Here is a 23504-nt window from a genome sequence, read left to right as displayed (position 1 = left end):
GAGAGAGATTTACAAAACAGGGATCCAGAGTCAGGCGTTGGACTTCAAATCTTTTATTATATATTCATTAAAATTATTTCCAGCTTGTCCTGCCGACACGTGTTTCGTCTCTATGGAGACTTTTTCAAGGCTGGAAGTATAGAGAAAGCTAAAATCAGTATTTACAAAATATACATAATACATATACATTTACATAGGTGTGAAAACACAATCATTTATATACATAGAAGCCTAACACCTATATACAATATCTAAAGGTGACGCCCACCTTGTAGAGAAACCACAAAACACAAGGATGGCATATCAGTGATCATATTGCAAACTTTCATGATTGTCATAGTATATATATAGATATACTATGACAATCATGAAAGTTTGCAATATGATCACTGATATGCCATCCTTGTGTTTTGTGGTTTCTCTACAAGGTGGGCGTCACCTTTAGATATTGTATATAGGTGTTAGGCTTCTATGTATATAAATGATTGTGTTTTCACACCTATGTAAATGTATATGTATTATGTATATTTTGTAAATACTGATTTTAGCTTTCTCTATACTTCCAGCCTTGAAAAAGTCTCCATAGAGACGAAACACGTGTCGGCAGGACAAGCTGGAAATAATTTTAATGAATATATAATAAAAGATTTGAAGTCCAACGCCTGACTCTGGATCCCTGTTTTGTAAATCTCTCTCCTATCAGTGAACTGTACTTTATAAAATTGTGATTAGTACTTGGATCATTACACTTCCTGTGAGGGTGCCTGATCAATGCCTGTCTTCCTCTTGGCTATTTAACATTAGCATAAAATTTATTTTCTGCTAATTTAACACTCCTGGTGGTGAGTGTTTGACAGGATAATAGAGCACCTCACATTTAAAACTGTATAAGTAATATTACACGTATACGTGCTCAGAGTATTGTATCACCCATAGGTGCGGACGTTTTCTCATCTCTGAGAAACACTACCACCATTTACCTGTTTTGCTTCTAAAATATGTCTACCCCGATGTACCTAACCTAAGTCTAGTGCGAGGGAAGAAGTAAGAGTGGTGTAGCATAAGTTTAGTATTCTTTTGCCAAGAATCTATCCAAGATTTCTCATAGGGTCTAATCAGCTCCGTACCTTGGTTTAGAATGAAGGAGGTCAGTCTCAGGAATCGAATTTCCAACAACCCGCAAGGGGAGCTTGGAAACACTGGAGCTGGATTTCTTGGCAAGAGAAAAGAAATTGTCTCTCTCAGTGCGTCTGCTGGAGGGTCGGCTTCCTTCGGCACTTGCTGTAGCTAGACGCGTCGGGCAAGTAGATAGTTGAATTGTCCCAAACCATCGTGTGTTTGCTATGGCAAGTGTGGGCATATTTATACCTTGAAGGTGACAAGTTTGACGCAAAGGTAGACATAATGACGTCATCAAAGAGTCTCAGTTCTTTGAAAACTCCATGAATTCTTGGACAAATCAATATTCAAGCAAGGGGAAATCCCTAACTGCTACAGCAAAGTTTTCCAAGAAGTTGTTGTGGATTTTCGGAACTAGTGGAAGTAGCCATGCCGTATTTGGACTGCATGAGCTATGTCTAAATATGGTTATGATTTCTATGCCTATATAAGGACATGATGATTTATACCTATATAAGTGCATGAATCGGGAAAATTACACTAGGGTCCTAAAATGCTATACAACAGGATAGCCCAGCACCATGTGACTCTGGGCAATAGCTTGCTTAATCTTCCCAAGGGCCCCCAGTGGCAGGACACCTCTCCCAAAGGTAGCTGTGCGCTTTACAAATATGGTATTTAATTTCTGGGGGTGGGTCTGGAAGGAGGCCTCACGTGTTAAGAAGGAAGACGAGGAAGGGATGGGAGGTAATGTTGTTAAAGTTGGGGAGGAATGTAGTGTCCCACCTTACCAAGTTGGAGGGTGGCCAAGACAAAGACACCCATGAATGTGCAGGCTTTGGTAGGGTTCCCTATGACATTGATGCACGAATAAACAAACCGGGGGCGGTGGCACAGGCAGCCATGTAACCCAACCTGAGACCACAACTACTGTGTGGCATCACACTTATTTATAGGCACAGGATATCAGTGGTAAGGCCCACATTAGCAAAAGGGCCAACTCTACAGCAGTGACTCCTGAGAATTAACATTAACAAGTGAAGGATTAATTAAATCATAAAGAATTACTACAGCAGAGCTTCTTTAGTAGTGTATTTTTATTACCTGCATTATAACTGTCATACCGCCATGGTATCCCAGGAGCACAGAAAAAATATGCAGAGGTGCATCCATCTGCTACGCAGGACATCGATTATATGTTTAACACATTAATACAATTGTAAGTAAATCACAACCTAAAAAGCTTGGATGCCCATCAATTGCCCACGTAAACCTCACATGGTCATGCCTAATGTTCCTATGTCCATACACAACTGATGTATACAGAGGTATTGCCTCAAATTATCGATTAGATCATCATACGTCATGTGCTGCCTACACATTCTCGTACAGTCTTCAAAGTTCTAGTACAACCATGTAAACGTCACAGTGTCTTTATAGTCAAGCATAGTCTCAAATGTCCTGTGCCTCTACTCCATGAATGATGGCATCCTTGACTGGTGAGCCCAGCCACCACATATCCAGCTATAGCCTGAAACACACTGCAGCCTCCACGTGTACTGACTGAGCCTCAAATTTGTGATGCACCTTCCTTGTGCAGATTAATAGCCTCAAATATCCAGCACAACCCTGAGCAGGTTTAGATTTAAATGCCCATCACAGTCTTCCCATGCAAACACTTGGGGGCACATTCATAAAACTTTCACGAAGAGCAACACAGCAAGCCACTTTGCTGTGCTGCATGAAAGTGCAGGAACTGTGCCATGTTTAACATTATACAGCACATTGTGTACTTTCCTTGCCCCCTTTTGGCTGCTGAAGACCAACAAAGGCACTCTTGCACCATGGTGCAAGGGTGCCTGCGTTGTAAGCATGATTGTTTTTGTTAAGGATTGGACACCTTCCTTCACAATAACAATCTTTTGAGGCATTTACCTCCTTATGTGTGTGCTGCAGAATGCAGCACATGTAGAAAGGGGAAAAACAAGGAGAAATAAAGAAATGTCTCTTTGTTATGCTGCACCAGGGGAGGTCTAGCATTTTGACGCATCCCCAGGTCTACCACTAATGGTAAATATCGGAACAGGCTGAAATCCCTGGGTGGATGTGTGGGAACATCCATGGAACAACTCCCCGGACAGAGTAACGCAAGGCAGCAATTTGCGCTGCCTTGCAATACTCTAGATTTATCAAGCCATCCAGGGCCATGCAGGGTGGCTTTGCATGGCTTGATAAATCTGCCTTAGTTGTTGTGCCACCCTAATGCCCCCTTGCGTGGCACAAGGGCAACATGACACAATGATAGATTTGCCCCTTGGTCTCAACTGCCCAGCACAGTTTACCATTGCGTATGTTTAATTTCAAATATGTTTTTTAAAAGTATGCACGTTTGCTTAGCAATGCACCAGGGCTCCCTCCCAAATCTTTCAATTGGTGCATCCGGGCCCTGGTGCTCTTCATGTCTGGTACAGTACTACTTAAACCAATTATCAGTAGGAATTCCCACTGTGCATTCTCTTGATCACAACAGAAGCCAAATATAGACTTGTCTACTGGACTGGTCATTTGGGGCTTTAGGATAGCTCCCTTCAGGCTATTGCCTTTGAGGGGCCTGAAGGGCCAGCATCAGTCACCTTAATCATAATTCCAGACTTTGCATGACATGTTCCTAACTATGTCCAACCTTTTAGGTATTTCGGATATACGTTTTCTGATTGCCACCCATTAATCAACTTCTTTGTGAGAGTACCAATTTTAAACTGTGTTTGCCATATCCCCATAATACCTCACACCCAAGGTTCCTTCTTGCTTTCCATGGAGGATTCACATTTGCTTTGGGTTTAAATATTTCTTGGAATCTAGTGGAGGCTGAAGCAACATACATTCTTGCACTCTACAAGGCCAGACAGCCCTTCGGATGGGATCTCTAAGTGGAAGCGGCATAGGCTGGACAGTCAAATCTCACAGCATAGTGCAATTAGCACGTAGCACACAAGCTGCAGAACTAGACCTCCAAATGGAAAGTATTTTGCCAGGAAAACACTACAAACTACATATTAGGACCTCTGTGCAGAATACTTTATGTATTGAAAACATTACAAGCTAAATAGCCAGGCATTCCAGAAGAATACATCAGCCACATTTTCATTTCAGTCACTACTGCTGCAACAATTCTGCTGCACAGCAGGCACACAGCACAGATATTGGTGCAAACCACCACAACTCACATAGTGCATGCTTATCATGGGAAAACATAATTTATCACGCAGTTACCATGCAGATACCATGCATCCATTGCCACGCAAATGCCTTTACCATGCATTACTTTACCATACATGCCTTTACCACGAATATGCCTTTACCAAGCATGCATTTATAGTGAGTTGGAACATATAATGTGCTGTAAAGACATGCGTGGTAAAGGCATGTGTGTGGTAAAGAGGTGGGTGGTATAGGCATGCATGGTAAAGGCATTTGCATGGTAATGAATCCGTTGTAAAGGCATGTGTGGTAATTCCATGGATGGTTCCATCATAAATCCGCTTAGCATGTCTTGCAGCAGCCATTACCAGACATGGGCAGACTGGGAAACAATAGCAGCACAGGAAAGAATTGCCAGACCAATCCCATGTTCCACAAAGCAAGCATGAACTCAAGAGAGGTTTGGAGAGTCTCCCCTCAAGGATTTTCTTTTAAAATGGGATTATATCATTGCATTTTATAACACATTTTTCCATAAACGTTAACTTCGATCAAATGATTTAGTAGTTCCTATGAAATGTCATCACCATCCTAGTAATAATTTGCTTTTATATAGTGCTTCATACCACACTGCTGTTTCTCTACATAACGTGTTATTTTGTTTTTCAAATCAAAGGTACTCAATTTAACAATCTCAGAAAATGTAAAGAATAAGTTAGTCCTGCTGGGAAGTGAACTGATAACTTATAGATTTCCAAACAACCCAACCCTCTCCCTCTTCTATTCCTTTATTATCCTATTCAATTCAACTAACAGACTCACATATTCACCACCCAAAATGAATATATTTCCGTATACTAACCCGCCACTAATTCTTTTTGGGTTCGAACTAGAGTGCTGCTTGCCAAAAAGCGCTCTAACGCCTCGTCGGGGGTATTAATCGCTATATAAATACAACCACAATTGTAAAATGTCAGCACAGCCACACATATCCAGGGGCAGTGCAAGCAGCATGACATGCAGGAGCATCTTTCATAGGCATGGCCACACATGCCTAAGTATTACAGTCATCTTGTGCAAAAATTAATACTTTATAAAGTCCTAGTACCGGATTATATAAAGTTTTGCCTGAAGTTGTGGGAGCTTTGGTTCTATTTCCTGTTTCTCTCTCGAATTATGTATTTGGCATGAAGATGAGTGAGGTATCGTGTTGGGAACATCTGCATACGTTTTACTTTTGAATTAGTACTGGGGTCACACACCATCTCTTTACATTGCACTGGACCATGAAGTAGGAGAAGCAGTTGTGCACGTTACAGATTTATGAATGTCTACTTCAATTTTTACACTGCTCCAGGGAAACATGCGGTGTGGACCACAAGTAGAAAGTGTTTTCTGTTACTGGAGTGTTTATTCAAAAGAAGACATTTTGAGAACGTTCACAGAGCTGACTACCACATACTTTTTCTGCCCCATTTGTAATGTTGAGAAAAACGGAGGAAACCGCAAAAGAGATCTTTAAACTGTTAATGTAACCAGAGCCAAGAAATGATGTTGCATTCTAGGAATGTTCAGTACAATCACTAAATTTACTAGATAAATTACTGTGGGTCCAATTCACAAAGAAAAACTCAGACCTGAAGTCTAAGTTTAGACCTAAAGACTTCGCTTCTAAAGTTAGACTGGAGATCTAAAGTCAAACTTTGAGTTTAAACTAAGATTTCAGGTCTAAAGTTGGACTTCAGGTCTAAAGTTAGACTTCATGTCTAAACTTAAATTCAGGTCTAAAGATAAACTTGAGGTACAGTACAGGTCTAAGTTTAACTTTGTGCATAGGGTCCAGAGTGTTTAAATTGACAATTTTCTTACATTGCAATACTTACGTTGATTCCTGCTGCAATGAGTGTATTGTTATAGTTAGGGCCTGATTTTATCTTGGCGGCACTACCGTCGTCCCTCCATGGAAGAGTATACAAGTACTCTGCCAAGCTGACAGTATCCCACCTGCTGTATCTAGATGTGGACTGGCTGAACCACCATCCACATTGACAAATTGTTTCCCATCATGTAAACGGCGCTCCTTCGTCGACTGAGTGGACTTCTCTGCTGGCTAATGGTACTCCGTCACCATCAGGTCGGCGGGTTTGTACTGAGCATTTTCAGATGCCCTTGTGCTGGCATTATCCTCGCGACGGTTTGCTGACCTAGTGAGTTCCTGGTGGAGAGGTGACTGGTAAGTACTATTTGTTAATGTGTCAGTACACATATATGTTGTGCTTGCTTCTAAAATATATGTAGGTAATTTGTTATACCCATTTAGTTTACATATTGCATTGTACACAAACAACAGACACACACACTATTGACTGCACCCCCTACAGGCACCACAAGCATAACACCCACAAGCACAAAAACGTATAACTTTTTTTGAGTGTCAATACAGATGTGTTCATTTTAGCTTGATAAGTTATAACATGAACACTAATGCATTACACATGAAAAACAAATTACATGTAAGAGCAATGTAAAAATACACAAGGCTAAAGCAATCTTCTAAACCAGTATTCATAGTAAAAGAAGTGTAGGAGAATCTTACCTTAGATCCCGGCAACAACAGAGTTGATTAGTGTCGTGGTCAAGTAGTTGTAGCAAAGGCAGGACCTGGACAATGGGTTCACGATGGAAATGGAAAGGAGAAACATAAAAAAGGTACATTTCTACCTCATTTCCTTTGATTCTGCCAACTCAAAGCAGGAGGTATCCCCGCAACATTTCCCTGGACGAAAAGGCACATCATGATAGACCAGTTGGTAATCTTATCTGGGCTCCTGCCAACAGCGACTTCTGCCTATGGCACTGCCAACGTGGATGAAAATTCCAGGTAAAGTTGGGGGCGCTCGGGCGGTCTTTCATCCATGGACTCACTAGCATTTAAATAGAGTGGGCATACCACCAAGTAGGCTTGCAGTGAAACCATCGAAAAAGTGACGGCTGGACCAAATCGCCAAAATCTAAATCAGGCCCTTAATCATCACTCTTACTTTGTCTCATTCCTTTCCAGAGAATTATTTAGGTGCTTACTTTACTTTCTATCCACATACACTTTACTTTGCAAGGCATGTTTAGATTCCTAATTCTGCATTCCTATTCTGCCGTTTGTGCCATGAAGGACGAAAACTGTGTTTTCTCACTGCAACTTGACTTTTGTGTCTGGTGCACTACAAATTCTCTAGGCTTTCTCTGTTTTTCCAATCCTTTATGTGTTTCAGTAGATGCTCACTTCTAGTAGACCCCACCTCATTTATTGAGTCCAAGATTATTCCAAAAAAGCTGCTTGGATGACATCTTTTCATATGTTCTGCTAGGCACTTAGGGCCAGATGTAGGTAGCTAAATACTAGTCAGTAACGACCGAAAATCTGTGAATTTCCCATTACCGACCAGTATTTAGCACTTCCTAATGTAGGAGGCTGTAAATAAGGATTCGGTAATTTACCAATTCCTTATTTGAAGGAATTGGTAAAATACAGATTCCTTATTTTAAGGAATCTGTAAATTACCGAATCCTTAAAACCTGTGTAGGTAGCACTTAAGTGAGTGCATTTTTGCTTTTAGGATTCGTTATTTACCACCAACTACAAGTTGGTGGTAAATACTGAATACCTTTAAAAAAAGCAACCAGTTGCTTTTTTCAAGGTGCCATGTGGCAGGCATACATGCCCTTAGGGCATCTATGTGTGCCACGTGCGCACCATTGCCTGATTCAGGGGTGCAACAGGGTGTCAATGTGACACCCTGCCACCGTTGAATATGCTCCCGCTATTACCGATTCGGCAATACCGAATCAGTAATAGTGAATGGCTTCCAATAGGCCTCCAGGCCCATAGGAATGAATGGGAAGGTATTCCTTATTACTGAATCGGTATTACCAAATTGGTAATACGGAATATTTCAGAATCAGTAAATTTTACAGATTTTTTACCTACATCATATTTACCGATTCCTAAATACCGAATTGGTAAAATTCGATAGTTAAGAATTGTAAATTGAGATTACCTACATCGGGCCCTAAATCTGCATCTTCATACAAACTTTGGGCCAGATTTACGAGACTGTCACGCAGTGCAGCACAGCGCAGCAACTCACCTTGCTGTACTACACTGTGTGACAGGGAAAGGGCAGGAATTGCCTGTATTTAAGGCATTATGGTGCATTCCTGCCTTTTCCCCTGCGCTGGCGCCCTTTTAACCCCTTCGAGGCTGATGACGAGCTGGGCTCGTCATGGTGTAGCCTCCTCAAACACTGATGACGAGCCCAGCTCGTCATGAACAATGGGTTTTTTAAAAAGTCAGCATTCCAGCAGAATCAGAGCAGCGCGCATGTGGTTAACTGCCTAGGCCAATGCAGGCATTTTTGCACCATTGTAGGGGTGCCTGTGTAGCATGCAGAATTTGTTTTGTGCATTAAGGGGCACCTTCTTGCACAAAAACTTGAGAGCCAAATTCCTCTTTCTATGTGTGATACAGAATGCAGCACATATAGAAAGAGGAGTAACAAGAAGAAATAAAGATATTTCTTCTCATTATGCCTCCCTAGGAAGCTGTATAATGTTGGCACATTTCCATGTTTACCATTTCTTGTAAATCTGGGAATGCATCAAAACCCATAGGAATTGCATAGGAACACCCACGTGCAGTGCCCATGATTGCCTCCCTAGCACGGAGTAGGGCAACACAGCAATTTGCACTATGCTGCTCTAGGTTGCTTCACTCCAGATTTATGGAACCACTCAGGGCCTCGCAAAGAGGACTTGCGTGGCTTCATTAATTGCAATTAAGGTTTGTGTCACAACGTTGCGTGGTGCAAACGCGATGCCAAGCGGCTCAAAATATGCACCTAATTGCATGTGTTTTTGCAGCCCATTGTGTCTTTCCGATGCCTCGATACCACCATTCTATGGCCTCTATTTGGAATTTGCTGGGTGGCATCGCCAGATCAGAGTGTCCTAGCACCCCTGCAAATTTGTTGTATCTATTTCAAGAGTGACGAATATGACAGATTTCAAAAAACCTTTTTAACTGCGAAGTCAAAAAGATTCCTTACTAGAGCCAGCCCAGAACCTCCAAGTTCTTCAAAGATGATCTAGATGCGTCCCAAGCAGAGACACGTTTCTGCTCAACAAGGTTGAGGTAATTGCTTATTTTGTGCTTGTGCTTACAGGGGATGGGCACTTGCAGTCATTTGTGGGGACTGGGAATTAGGTTTCATCAGACTTTGGCCTGAAGCAAGAGAAAGAAAGGGGACAAGGAGTAGGAAAAAGAACCTCCAAGAGTGAGATAAAGGGACAGAGAGGATGGAAATATGCCTCATGATGTGGAATCAGGACTAGACAGGTTGTTTTGTCTACCTCAGTTCTTGGTGGGTTCCGCAGTAGGGTTCAAGGAAAAACTTCTGTCTGTTGCATGTATTTTAGGAGAAAAATTAAGAACTGGGTGTCACATTACCAGGACACTACCTATGTGGCTCCTGCATGGTATGCGCTTTCACTGAGATTACCAAGGAAATAACATTTTCCAACATGTTTAAATGGGTGCAGAAAAAACCCACCAATTGCAAAACTAGCAACTGCATATACACCCTAACATGCCCCTGTAATTTAGGATACGTTGCTATAACTACCAGAACGGTAAAAATCCAGATTATGGAACACCCCAGCAACATTTATTGTCACAAACTCAATACTAAGATTTTTACACATTTTGAACGGAAGGGACATACACCTGACAGCCTTCGATGGACAATATCTGAGGCACACCCCCTGATGCGAAAAAATGCCCTCTTCAGGAAAGAGCAAAATTGGAGTTTTCTACTTTCCATTGATAAACAGGGTTTGCATGAGGACATCCCTTGGTGTGAACTGAACAAATAGACCTCTCCACTTCCATGTGTGTGCCTCTCTATAGTTCCTCCTTTACCTGGATACTCTCATGTTTTTATTGAAATAGATACCTAAGCTGTTTAGCCAATTGAGCTTCTTATTTGTCAAACTCACAATACCTTGCAGGCAGATTCCTTTGCAATAGGAACTTGTGCATTTAGTTACGATCACATTTACACATTCAACATGAATTCATATGAGCATTTGATTGTGACTACTCAATATAAGCATCACCTTGACGAGGGTGATATCTACACTAAGCAAATATGCCCTTTAAAGAATATATCCATCTGCCATCACATATTCTAATATGGCGTCATTGTTTCCATGATTTTTGGAACCAGGGAATCCTACATCAGCCATACGTTACTTAATGTTTCAATACTCTCTACCCCTAAACGCTGCTTGATTTGTCATGACCCTTTGCATTACGACTTTAGCAAAGTACTACATTATAACCGCTACCATTGGGGTGACCACTACTACAGTGAGAAGAGGTAGCCATAGGCTAATAACACTATCTGGATCAGCATTTACATGTTCCAAAATGGCGCCCACACTGTGACCAGGTTTTACACATACAGGTATGTCATTACTGTGGCTAACATGCTGCTCCATTTTTTTTTTAAGGAACATCACCTGCTTTATAGAACCAAAAATCCCATTTAGAAATGCAAACACAGGGATTGGTTGCAGGCCAAAGTCCTTGTATTTGTAGCCAGTCTCAGCTGGTGTTAATTAGCTACATGGCTATGTAACTTGTATTATCACTCTGTGATGCCCTGCAAATGGATAGTTTGCAATGCTACCTATTGGGACAAAGGTATCATAAAGGTATTATCAAAAAACACAAACAGGCCCCAAAAAGTTTGTGTGCGCAATTTGTGGCCACAGTGACCTGTGTCTTTTAGTGCATCGGCCTTACTTTATATCATTGTATATCAGTGCTGCTCCCATTGATGAGATGTACAGGGCCTATACCTAGGTATTTCATGTTAACCAGCATTTCTGAACCCATGGGAATTTTTCAATTCTAAGAGTCCACCTTGTAATCACTGTTAACTCCCTCCCTCCATCCCACCAGATTTATCTGTACCCCTGTGTTAGACCTGGCACCATTGGCGTGGGTCTCCCTTCCATTTTCTTTCTGTTGCCTCACATGTTTTTGCTGGTATTATATGCTTTGGGCACTGTGCTACTGCTATTCAGTGCCACAGTGCAAGTGCTCCCTATTGTAAATGTATGTATTAATCTGTGTTTCCATGTTTGGCTATTTGGTTTACTTGTCAGACCCTAGTCTAGTGTACTTGGGACACCAAGTTGGGAGCGGCCAGGTGGCGCCCCTACAACCCAAGATTCATATCATCCTGGCTTGGGAGCCACCCAAAACCCAGACAGAGGTGAGAGCCTTCTTAGGTCTCACAGGGTATTACAGGAGGTTTTTAAGGGGTATGGCAACATTGTTGAACCCATGACAGAGCTGACTTCCAGGAAGCAGCCCAAGAAGGTGATCTGGACTGATACCTGTCAGAAAGCTTTTGAGGCCCTGAAAGCTGCCATGTGCACGGCGCCCGTGCTCAGGGCACCCAACTATTCAAGTGAGTTTATCGTTCAGACAGACGCTTCAGAGCATGGTGTGGGGGCTGTTCTGTCACAGATGAATGAGGAGGGCCTAGATCAACCCATAGCCTGTATCAGTAGAAGGTTACTTCCACTGGAACAGAGGTGGAGTGCTATTGAGCGTGAGGCATTTGCTGTGGTCTGGGCACTGAAGAAGCTGACACCATACCTGTTTTGGACTCACTTCCGGGTTCAGACAGACCATAGACCCCTCAGATGGTTGATGCAGATGAGGGGTGTAAATCCAAAGCTGTTGAGGTGGTCTATTTCCCTACAGGGTTTGGACTTTACGGTGGAACACTGCCCTGGTACAGAACACGCCAAGGCTGATGGTCTGTCCAGATTTTTCCACCTTAGTGATGAGAACTTCAAGGAGTTAGGGCAGTTCTCCCCACTTTTCAGCTGGAGGGGACACTTGTTAGACCTGGCATCATTGGCGTGGCTCTCCCTTCCGTTTTTTTCTGTTGCCTCATGTATTTTTGCTGGTGATATATGATTTGGGCACTGTGCCACTGCTATTCAGTGCCACAGTGCAAGTGCACCCTATTGTAAATTGATGTATTATTCAGTGGTTCCATGTTTGACTATTTGGTTTACTTGTCAGACCCTAGTCTAGTGCACTGAGTTTGCCCAGGGCGTGTAAATCCAAATGCTGCTGGTGGGCCTGCAGCACTGGTTGTGCCACCCACAGAAGCAGCCTTGTAAAGTGTGTCTAAGGTCTGCCATTGCAGAGCCTGTGTGCAGTCTGGTACTGTCATGCTGACCGGGCAAGTGTACCCACTTGCCAGTCCCTAACCTTCCCTTTTCTTCATATCAGTCACCCCTATGGTAGGCCCAAGGGCAGGGTGCATTGTAAGTATAAGGTAGGACAAGCCCTGGTGTGTGTGGCATGCCCTAATAGTGAATTACAGCCATTTTCGTTTTTCACTATTGCAAGGCTACCTGTTCTCTATAGGCCAGAATGGGCTGTTAGAGTTATTACATTTTATAATCCTAACTGTCTCAGAGAACATGGTTGAAATTCGAGTTTAGTATGCCTGAACTCAGAATTATAAAATACATCTTTTAGTGAAGTTGGTTTTAACATTCTGTGTTTGCAAATACCACTTTTAGAAAGTAGATATTTGCTTGTCTAACCATTCAAACCTGCCTCTGCTAGGTTGTGTATTCCTTTGTCTGGTTTTGTCAGTGACAGGGCTGGGGGATTCCCAGAGACAGGCTGAGTCACCCAGCGGTGAATAGAGAGATCTGCATCTAGATGGGAGGGAGGAGTTGCACTTGAACCTTGAATAGGGCTGTGCCTTCCTCCCATAATGCTGGCTCCACCCCCTGGGTAGCGGCTGATGTCTCTGCCCTGCACACAGAAAGAAGAGAAGGAGTCCTATAAACAAAGTGCTCCAGGACTGTACTTGCGTTCCACAATGCTGGCTCCACCTCTAGTGGGGCATCTGATGTTTCTGCCCTGCACTGTGAAAGGAAAGAAGAAGTCTGGTAAACAGAGTGCGTCAGAACTGGTTTGGACTGGGCACAGGCCCCTCTGCCCTCAGAGAACAAAGGAGTTTGGGGTATACATATTGGGACCCTGATCCCATGAAATTAGATCACTTTGGACTACAAGAAGAAACCTTTACTGAGGAGAGGAACCTGAAGAAACTGCAGAGAGACTATTCCCAAGCTGAAGTGCTGCTTGGGGGATTGGCCTGCAGTGGTTGCCTTACTGCCAAAGGAAGGAGAAAGGAACTTTGTGTACTTTGCTTTCAACTTGTGAAGGATCTGCAAGGGCTTGGAGAAGAGCTTGCCTCCTGCTGAAGTCTCAGGGACAACAGACTTTACCCCCCAGAGTTCTTTGGAAGTTCCTGCTGCTGTTTTGGTCCTTCTGAAGAACTGCGTGCCGCAAGGTGCTGGAAGCGTGACTCAACGAGAAGAAGCGTGTCGCCTTTGCTGTGCCTGCCGTCGCAAATCCGAAGGAGGGTGTCGCTGCTGGAACTGTCGCACTGCACCGCATCGGAGAGAAGGGTGCCGCAACAAAGAGGAAGCGTGTCGCCGTCGCTGCTGCTGCCGTCGCACCTCCAAAGGAGAGTGTCGCCGCTGTATTTGTCGCACTGCACCGCATCAGGAGAAGAAGCTCGCAATGAAGTCAAAGCGTGTTGCCGTCGCTGTACCTGCCGTCGCAACTCCGAAGGAGGGTGTCGCCGCTGGAACCGTCGCACTGCACCGCATCAACAAAGAGCACCTCGCAACCCCGAGGAGCGTGCCGCCGTCTGAGCTGCTGCCATTGCATCTTGGATGTCGCTGCTGCAGTTGTTGCATCGAGCGGAAACTTCAAGCATCGTGGGAGAATAGTATCGCCGCTGGAGCTGCTGCCATCACATCGTCACGGTGTCGCCACTGTAGTCCACGCATCGAACCGCGAACTTCTCGTATCCCCGAGAAGCGTGCTGCATCTGGAAGATCTTCACGTCTTTATTTCTTTGTATCTGAACTTTGCCTCATTTCCCATCGCTGCGACATTGCTTGACGTGGAAGCCCAACGCAACTTAAGGTACATTGACGCAGAGTGTTGCATCTAAGAACTGAACTGAACTAAGCTTAAATCTATCATCTTAAAGTAATAGTATTGTGTACTTTTGTCTTTCATGGTCTTGTCGTAACTCTATATAAAGTCGACTTATTTTTTATATAAAACCTGTGTGGTGGCCCTTTGTAGTGTTGTCACTGGGTTACTGTATGTGGTCACAACTGCTTAACTTACAACGCCTCTGAGATAAGGCCTTGCTGCTCGTGCCAAGCTACTAAGGGGGTGAGATAGGGGTTATTTTAGGAGTGTAATCCCCTTATCCTGACTAGAGGAGAGGGTCCCTACCTGTGCCAACTAGAGACCCCCAAATCTAACACCCTGGTATTGGTAATTTGGGGTGGTAGACTTAACAGCAATAAGTAAATAAAATTAAATAAAAGGGCACGCCTAATGAGATGGCAAATGATTAAGAAAAATTAACAATTAAGAACAACAGACCAATGAACTCTTGCAGTTTTACAATACTGCAGAAATTTCCTTCTGTTTGTGTTGTAGTTATTCCATTCCACCATTTAAAAACCCAGCACGTTACCTTAAGCATGACTCTAGATTTAATTAAAAGTTTACTAAAAGTGATGGTATTAAGGGAAAGGTATTCATGAGAAGATTTCCTGCAGCAGTATGTTCTCTTGGAACAGAGATTAAAGTATGACTGATAATAATGATTTAGGGAATTTGCATAATCTCTTGAGGAATGAATTAGGGCTCCCTCAACAACTGGACTAAAAATTGCACTTTTTTAAAATTTGAAAAAAAAAATATTACAAAAAGTTTTATATCTAAGTCATAGGAGAAGACAGTGTTGGACCCGGGGTCACCGGTCCACCTAGGGTAGCTTGGCACAAGTGGGAAGGCCTAACTCCAAGGCAACTGTGTTGTACTTGCGTCACACTCACCACAGCAACCAAGCCTACCTCCACTCAATAATTTACACCATACCTGGTTAGAAAAATAGAAATGTTTATCTTCTTGAGTTCAATATATTTGGTTTTGTCAATACATATCATTAACTAAATTTATAGCAAGGCGAAATTCCAGCATAAGCTTTAAATACGGAAAAGAATATCCCATACACTTGGTTCAGAGCATTATCAAGTAGTATTCAGTAACCATGCCAATGTGCTGTATGTAGGACACTATAACCAAGCAGGAGTCTACAGCATTGGTTAAGCATTAGGTAGTTATTTGCATCCTCAGTTGCATACATAAATAAATAAATACATACATAAATAGTCCCAAGGTAGAAGATTAAATACGTTTACCATCAAGTCTTTTTGGTCAACTATTCAATTGGCATCGCCCACACAAGGAAAAGGGGGGGCTCTCAGTCACACCACCGGTTCACTTGGTGTCCCCTCTAGGCTTCCAGTGCCGGGGGCACCAAAACAGTGTTGCTCAGCGGAAGCCGGAGGTGAGAGCATTGACGAGGGAGAGTGACGCGCTGGGCTGGAGCCTCGATCTCTAGGCGACTCCGCCCCGCGTCTATCCCGTTCCTACCACAGCCTCCCTTTAGCGTGGCCCGGCTTCCTTTCCCAGCCCGGGCTGCCGCGCTGTCTGGATTGCAGCAGCGGTACTCGCCTCAGAAGCAGAGGCCGGCAACCGTCACCTTAGGTCCCGCACACCAAGGAATCTCCCTAGGGCTGCCGCGGTGAGTAGATTCAAGGCTGGTAACACGAAAGGGGGGAAGAAAAGAAAAAAAAGTCCTGGATGGCTGCGGTGTTTGTTAATGCGATCCTGCAGCCCGGGAAGGACCCTGGGTTCACGGAGGTAATGTGATGGGAAGACCTGTCACACTAGCACTCCAGGCGGCAGTAGAGGCTCGAAATAGGGGGGGGGGAGTAATCCCCACAGGGTACATTCCCAGCTGGAGGCAGCCGCACTCACCACTTTTAAGGGGGTCCTGGCTTCGCCAATACACGATCTGGACAATTGAGAGGTCCCTCTCCTGTGGAAGCACTGGGGAAAAAGGGGGTCCAGGTGTTATATAAGGACAGGGTCAAATCAGCAGATGGGGGCAGCGTCGACTGTGAAGGGTAGCAGCCCCTAAAGGCGGTCAACCCCTTCAGTGCGTCAGCCTCCTCACTCAGCAGCCTGCACTCCAGACAGCCCCTCAGTGTCCACTCTCCTCTCCAAAATGGCCGCCCGCACTCCCTCTATATATATCCTGGGCACAAGGGACTAGAGTGGACCAGAAAGTTCCAGAACCTCTCATGTCACCCAATGGCCCAAGCTCTGAGGTAAATTCTGACAGGCCACCATTTTGTGTTAGAGCACCTACTCTCCAATTTTACAGGAGCACCTGCGCCTCACCATTAATTAGTAATGATGGTGTGCCCAGAGTTTTTAAGCTAACACAATCAAAAATCACAGTGGACAAAAATAATTAGAGGCAAAAAGGGAAAAGAAAACAAAATAATAAGGAGGGACCACCCAAAGGGCTGACAGGTCTAACAGACAGGAGCTCCTTAATGTAACTCAGTAATATTATTGGTGTATTAATACCAAAATATACCATGGCACATTGTGGTATCACTGTGCCGGCAAAAATGTCCTACCACGCAGCGTTGCCCTTGGTCACCCAATAAAAATGATATCCCTCCCAAGTGTTGGGGTGCTTGGGGGGCTGAGATAGCCCCACAATCACCGAAACATTGAAACTGAAACTGAGTTTCGGTTTTGTTTTCAATGTAATGACGAGAGCGCGCCATGCGTGTGATCAACATTACTTTGAAAATAAGAAACAGGCCACTTCCCAAGGCTCCCCCCCCCAAATAAAGGAAATCCCTCATCTGTTTGCAGCAGAGGGATTTAGCGTGCCTGTGACCATGGTGGAATGGGTACGTCAGGAGCACATTAGCACTGGTGCTCAAGACGGAACCATTCCGTCATTAGCACTGAAACGGTTAACAGAGTGTGTCAAATTAAAGACGTTTACCAATAATATTGCTGCTTGGTGCAGAAGTGGTTGACCTTTGGCCTATCACCTTTCCTAACTTCCAGGGTTGTCAACATTTTTCTAGTGCTCTAAAATTGTGGAACAAATTTGAAAGATTACATTTTTGAAGTTCAAATGGTTTGGGGCAAGTATTTTGCATATGCATAAGTGGAAAATCTACTCTTGATACTGGCAGAAGACTGACTGGTCAATTCAGAAAATATTCTCTGCAAGTCATGGTATGCTTGACGATGACAATTTCACACATTACACATAGCTTGAGATTCTAGAGTAATGTGAGGTTATGATTGCATATTAAATTCCTTTTTTTCCCAACTACTAACCTAGTTAGATTTATATTCAATGGTTATAGCTTTTGTTTTGAAGTGATTTGTTTCACTTTCATTCCACTGATTTCTACCTAAATCCAGATCATGTTTCCCCTCAGGATTATTCATAGTGTTATGTAATATCCAGTAATTTTTTGGGGTAGCTCAGTGAGGTATATATTCACTGCTTTCATGCCTGTGTCACCTGCAGATCATAGATTCAAAACCCTGGTAAGGCTGTCTCAGCTTTTCATTCTCATGAGCACAATAAATTTAAAGCCATTAGGTTAGATAACAGTGAACTTTTTTTTGCAATGTTACAAGTTGGCAAAGATGATGGCATCAAGTGCTGTGGCAAATTTGTAAACAAAAATGAGTGCCGGTGCTCTCTTCAGGAGGTAGCTTCTGTCAGCCCATTTCTCTTGTTAGCGCCACCTAAAACAGAAGCCATGAAACCCTACAAGTGGAGAGAGGATGTGGAGCAATGGCCAGAGCTACCGAGCTCGGAGCTGGAAACCAGGTTCGAGTCTTAGCGTTGGCTCAATATCTTATGACTCACTTTCTCCCTGTGCCTACCAAAAATGTCTCCTTTACTGGTGCTGAAGCGCCGGTGATAATGATTGAGTGCCGGAAACCACTGGCTCAAATTAAGCACTGATTCAATGCTATCCAATCCTGAGAACGACTCTCTTCCCCTCATGTAGAATAATTACTTTCTTATGTATTTTTCCCTCATGTTTTCTTCTTTCGGGTCCTTCTTTTGCTGCCCACACACAACCTTTTCCAGTTTAACAATTAGGTGTATCAGCAGATCCTCTTTCCAATAAGATATCTGACAAGAAGAACACAAAATGGCCCAGGGATTACCATATCTCAGTTTAACAAGCACAACAATCCTGAAGGCACAGAGGATGAACCACATCCCTTCAATCTTGTTCACAGGAGGCACATGTTACTCCTTCCAGCCTTTGTGCACAGGCTTCAGAGCTCCAGGGAGAGGTGCTGAAGCTGAAGTAGAAATTCCCAAGCCTGATCCCAATAAAATACAGTTCATCCACTGGCAAAATCTATACCCTTAATCTCACTGATGTAAAACTGCAATATTTACTCACACTCCTAATGAGATTACTCATGCGTATATCTGGCAAGCAGAGGAAACTAACCCACCTGCCCCAGATATTCCAAATGAACACTTTGGTGATACCCCTGCTTTACTCTGCACAAGGCAGGGTCATATCTACCATTAGCTATGTACATAACTGTTAATCATTTAAGAAAAATAAAAAATGAGGTCTGAGACAGATTGTAATCTTGTTGCCATGATGTGTCTCTCAGGGGCCATGGAAACCTCTGGAGTCTTAGCACTGCAGAATCTTCAGGGAACTCTGATGCAGACATTGTTGCGTCATGGTTTACTGTTCCGGAATGTGGCTTCTGTTGTCATTTCTTAGCTTGGAGACCGGATGGTAGTTGCTGAGAAGGTGTATCTTTCTTCTTATATTTGGTGTTTCACTGTCATTGACCTTTACCTATTGTTGGAGACTTATTTTCATCACCCCAAATCTGCCACCGTAGTGGATAGGGGACTGTGAAGGTCACCTCTGCTTCCCAGCAGCTGATACTGCTGTCCATCAAATGGAGGAAAATAAGGTAAGTGAACTTTCAAAACATAAACAGAACATTTCAAAGTGATTTTGTTTTCTTGTGACTGCAACCTCTGTTTCTAAGGTACTTTTAAACTAGATTTCAACACAAAATAAAGGAATAGCAGCATTTCAAAATACTTTACACTTGGCCCAAAGATGTAAACCTACAAGTTATTGTTTCCTCCTGTAGTCATTATGCCAAGATGAAAATCTATGTATTACCACAATGTATTTAAAACATACTGGAAGCAAAACGTGCAACGTTACATGAAAGGGAGTTTGGAACAGTCCTGTCTCCAAATGTAATGGCTCACTGTAGGATTTAGTTGATCATGACAGAATAGTGCTATTGGGCTTAAAGGTGATGTATAAGGTCAAGTTTACAATGTAGTCCTGTATATTTGACTTAATGTCTTGGACATTTTTGACGCTGAATAGTTGTCCTTCAATGGTCTCCAGTTTGTGGTAGTTTCAATATGCAATGAACATTAAGCAACTACCCTCTATAACATTTAACATTTACCACCCTGTTTGCATGGGCAAAAAGTTGACCCTTTGATATATGCATCAGCATCTGGAGGTGTTGTTTCTTTTTATTACTTAGTGTAACTGGCTAAAGTTCCTTTACTGTGACAGAGTGTATTAAATTAAAGATGTTACCAATTATATTGCAGCTTGGTACAGGAGGGGTTGACTTTTGGCCTTTCATCTTTCCAAACCTTTAGTTATGTCAACATTTCTCTAGAGCGCTAAAATTGTTGAACAATTTCAAAAGATAGATTTTTCAAATTTATCTGGTTTAACCAATGAATATGTCACTTCTGCATAGACCTGGGTTTTGATTACAGAACAGATAGACGGTTGACGTCAGTGCTCGGCACCCCTATCAACAAATGTGCCCAGCACAGACTGAGACAGTGTACCCTATCATCATAAATGTGCTGCTCCCAGGGCAGCTGCAAACTTGCACCTGCCCTGGAACAGCTCATTGAGGGATGGAACCACAGCTCATAGGCTACTTTGAGTTTCACAGTGCAGGTAACTGCACGCGCTAGCAGAGAGATGTTCGGGGGGGGTCCATGGCACTCCATTGTCCCTTTCAAAGGGCTGCCCTCTGGGAGCACACTGAGAATGTGCTACCTTTTTGTAGTGCACTCTCAGTGCATCTCATAAGGGCCTGTTTGCCTCTGTGTCTGAATCTGTAATAGGATACAAGTGCAAAGGCAAATTGTTTTCCATATTTGCATGGGCCAAGACTCCATGATAACTAGTGAAAGTTCTCACAAGATAGTGCTAGGGCTACATGTGCTACTGGTGTAACAGATGCTGCCGCTCAAGCATCTGCAATCCCCTCCTATAATACTGACAAAGGGGGTGCATACACCCAATGCCTGCTTGGGCCCTATGCAGAATACGGCTCGAGATGGTATAGCCAATTTAAGGCAAGGGCAAAGTTGGCAATTGCCCAGGACTCTTAACTCCAAAGGGTTCCCTGGTGAGGTGATCCAGTTAGTCAGAAACCCTTCTGAAAATATTGTGAATAAAAAACAGGTTAATTTTTAATTTGACAGCTCAGCATGTCCGTTTTCTGACGTTTAGTATGCAAGCCCGGTTTTCCCAACCATAATCCATGAGCTCTCAGGCATTTGGTGGCAACTAAATATCTCATGTCCCTGTTTTTAGTTCACCTAACCATACCTCTTTCTTTGCATCTCAGTGTACCTTCCCCTCTCGATCGCAGTTTTCATACCTCACCTATTTCTTCCACTCTTCTTACTCAGTACATTTCTCTCTACTCCATCTCTCTAATTCTAACTCACAACCTCCCCTCTCACTACTACAGTGTGTACCTATCTTTATTTACATCTCTTCTATTCTACCCCTCTGTCTGCCTCAATGCTGCCTCTACCTCACACATCTCTTTACACTTCACTGTTGTATTTCCATCACATTCTTCTTTATCTCTCTTCCAAGCGTTTGATCTTTCTCTAAAGTTCATCTTTCTTTATCTTACATCTCTAGCTCTCCACGTCTCAAGAGTTCATCTTTCCACCCCCTCAGCTCCCTCTCTACCTCACTAGTCTCTACCTCACCTCCCTTCACCTCGCTTGTTTCACTCTCACATCTCTCTTCTCCTCATCTTTGCCTTTCTCTCTCTCAGTCTGTCTCCTTTCTGTCTTTCCGACTGTCTAATCTCTCATTTTACCTCACTATTTGCTTCATGTACAACCTATCCAAACTCTTCTCTACCTCTCTACATTCATTTCCTCTGCCTCAAATCTCATACTATCTAACTTATTTTTCACTATCTTTTTTTTCTACCTCTCTTTTCTTCCATTATCTGCAGTCTGTCTCATCCGCATCTCTCTCTGCACTTCCTTGTCTATTTCAACTCACCCTCCATACCATGCCTACCTATCTCTACCGCTCCTACTATATCTCACTACTTCACCTTTCGCTCTTTCCCCCTCTATGTCTCTCGGTTGTAACCTCTTCTCTTTTTTCTCTTCCACACCATTTCTCTCGACTGCATTTCTTTTCTCTGTACATCCCATCCCACTTTCTCCTCTTTAACCCACCCTCTCTAGTTTCTCTTACCACTTTGCCTGTCTGCCTCGACCTTTCCACCACCTCTAATTATTTCAAGCTCTTCCTACCTAACCTCTTGCTCTCCCTCCACACTCAGGGCCGATTCACAGAACTAACTTAAGACAAAATCCTAAACTTACTAACATTTTGGTATTCACAGAAGGCACTTACTCATTTCGGTTTTCACAGAAGTTAGGAGTCCTAACTTTAGGACTCCTAAATGCCTTCTGTGAATACCGAAAGTCTTAAAGTTAGATTTTTCTCAGTTTAGGAGTAGCAAGTTAGGAATCCCAACTTAAGGACTCTTAAATGCGTTCTGTGAATACCGAAAGTCTTAAAGTTGGGATGTTTCTCAGTTTAGGAGTCCTAAAGTTAGGAGTCCTAACTTTACTACTCCTAAACTGAGAAAAATCCTATCCTCAAGACTTTCTGTATTCAAGAAGGCATTTAGGAGTCCTAAAGTCAGGACTCCTAACTTCTGTGAATACCGAAATGAGTAAGTGCCTTCTGTGAACACCCAAAAAAATAAGTGCCTTCTGTGAATACCAAAATGCTGGTAAATTTAGGATTTTGTCTTAAGTTAGTTCTATGAATCAGGCCCGCAAGTTACGTGACTACACATCCTGCTATAATTTTACGCTTACCTAGTTCTGATGAAATAACAACATTTCTCATTCCAGTGCTATGATTTTCACGTTTGCAGTGAGAATGGCAATTATGAAGGGAATTTATTAGTGATAAAGAATATTTGGAACTTAAAGCTACACTTGAAAGTGCTAGTTGCATGTTTCTTATTTTATTATGGACTAGTTGTCGCTGGAGCTGGGAACTGATTGTGTGTGCTCTGTTTATAAAAGTGTAATGTATTACTCAATACTTTTGGCATGATTTGGGCTTGAATTAACAAAACAACAGTTTCCTGCTCATCTTTAAAACATACAAAAAGCACCACCAAGTGGCAGCTGTCATAATTTCAGGTTCCGGCAATTAAGAGCCAGTGCCTGCAAAAATTAAGCACTGGTTGAAAATGTATAATAAAAGCAAATCGTTCCAAAAAAGAGTGCCAAAATATGTCTTGCCCAGGGCTCCAAAAACTCTTAAGATAGCACAAACAGATTTACAACTTCAAGTAAATGTTTTTTTAAATGTTTAGATAAGTGCAAATAGGAAGATTGGGGACTACAATGTTTTGGGAGAGATCATTTATCTCAAGTGTTTTCTGAAGGCTGATTACAAGAGTGATGGAGGGGCATGCGATATATATATTGGACTTGTTAAATATCTACAGCGCAAGTTGAGGTATTTGCCGGACTCTACTTATTTCTCCAATTTTCCGTTTGAACTAAGAAATGAGGATTAATATGTAGAACCCCGTCGCTCCTGCGCCGAATGTATAATAATCCACATTGGTAAAGTGAGAACAATCACCCGTAAGGGTCTCTAGGCGCTGGGGTCCGTCGAGAAGATTAAGCAAGCTATTGCCCAGAGTCACATGGTGCTGGGCTAATCTGTCGCTGGCATCGGGGATCGAACCATGATCCCCAGATGCC

The sequence above is a fragment of the Lissotriton vulgaris genome, chromosome 8 (genome assembly GCF_964263255.1).
Source record: "Lissotriton vulgaris chromosome 8, aLisVul1.2, whole genome shotgun sequence".
Taxonomy (NCBI): domain Eukaryota; kingdom Metazoa; phylum Chordata; class Amphibia; order Caudata; family Salamandridae; genus Lissotriton; species Lissotriton vulgaris.
Note: the sequence above shows the minus strand (reverse complement) of the source record.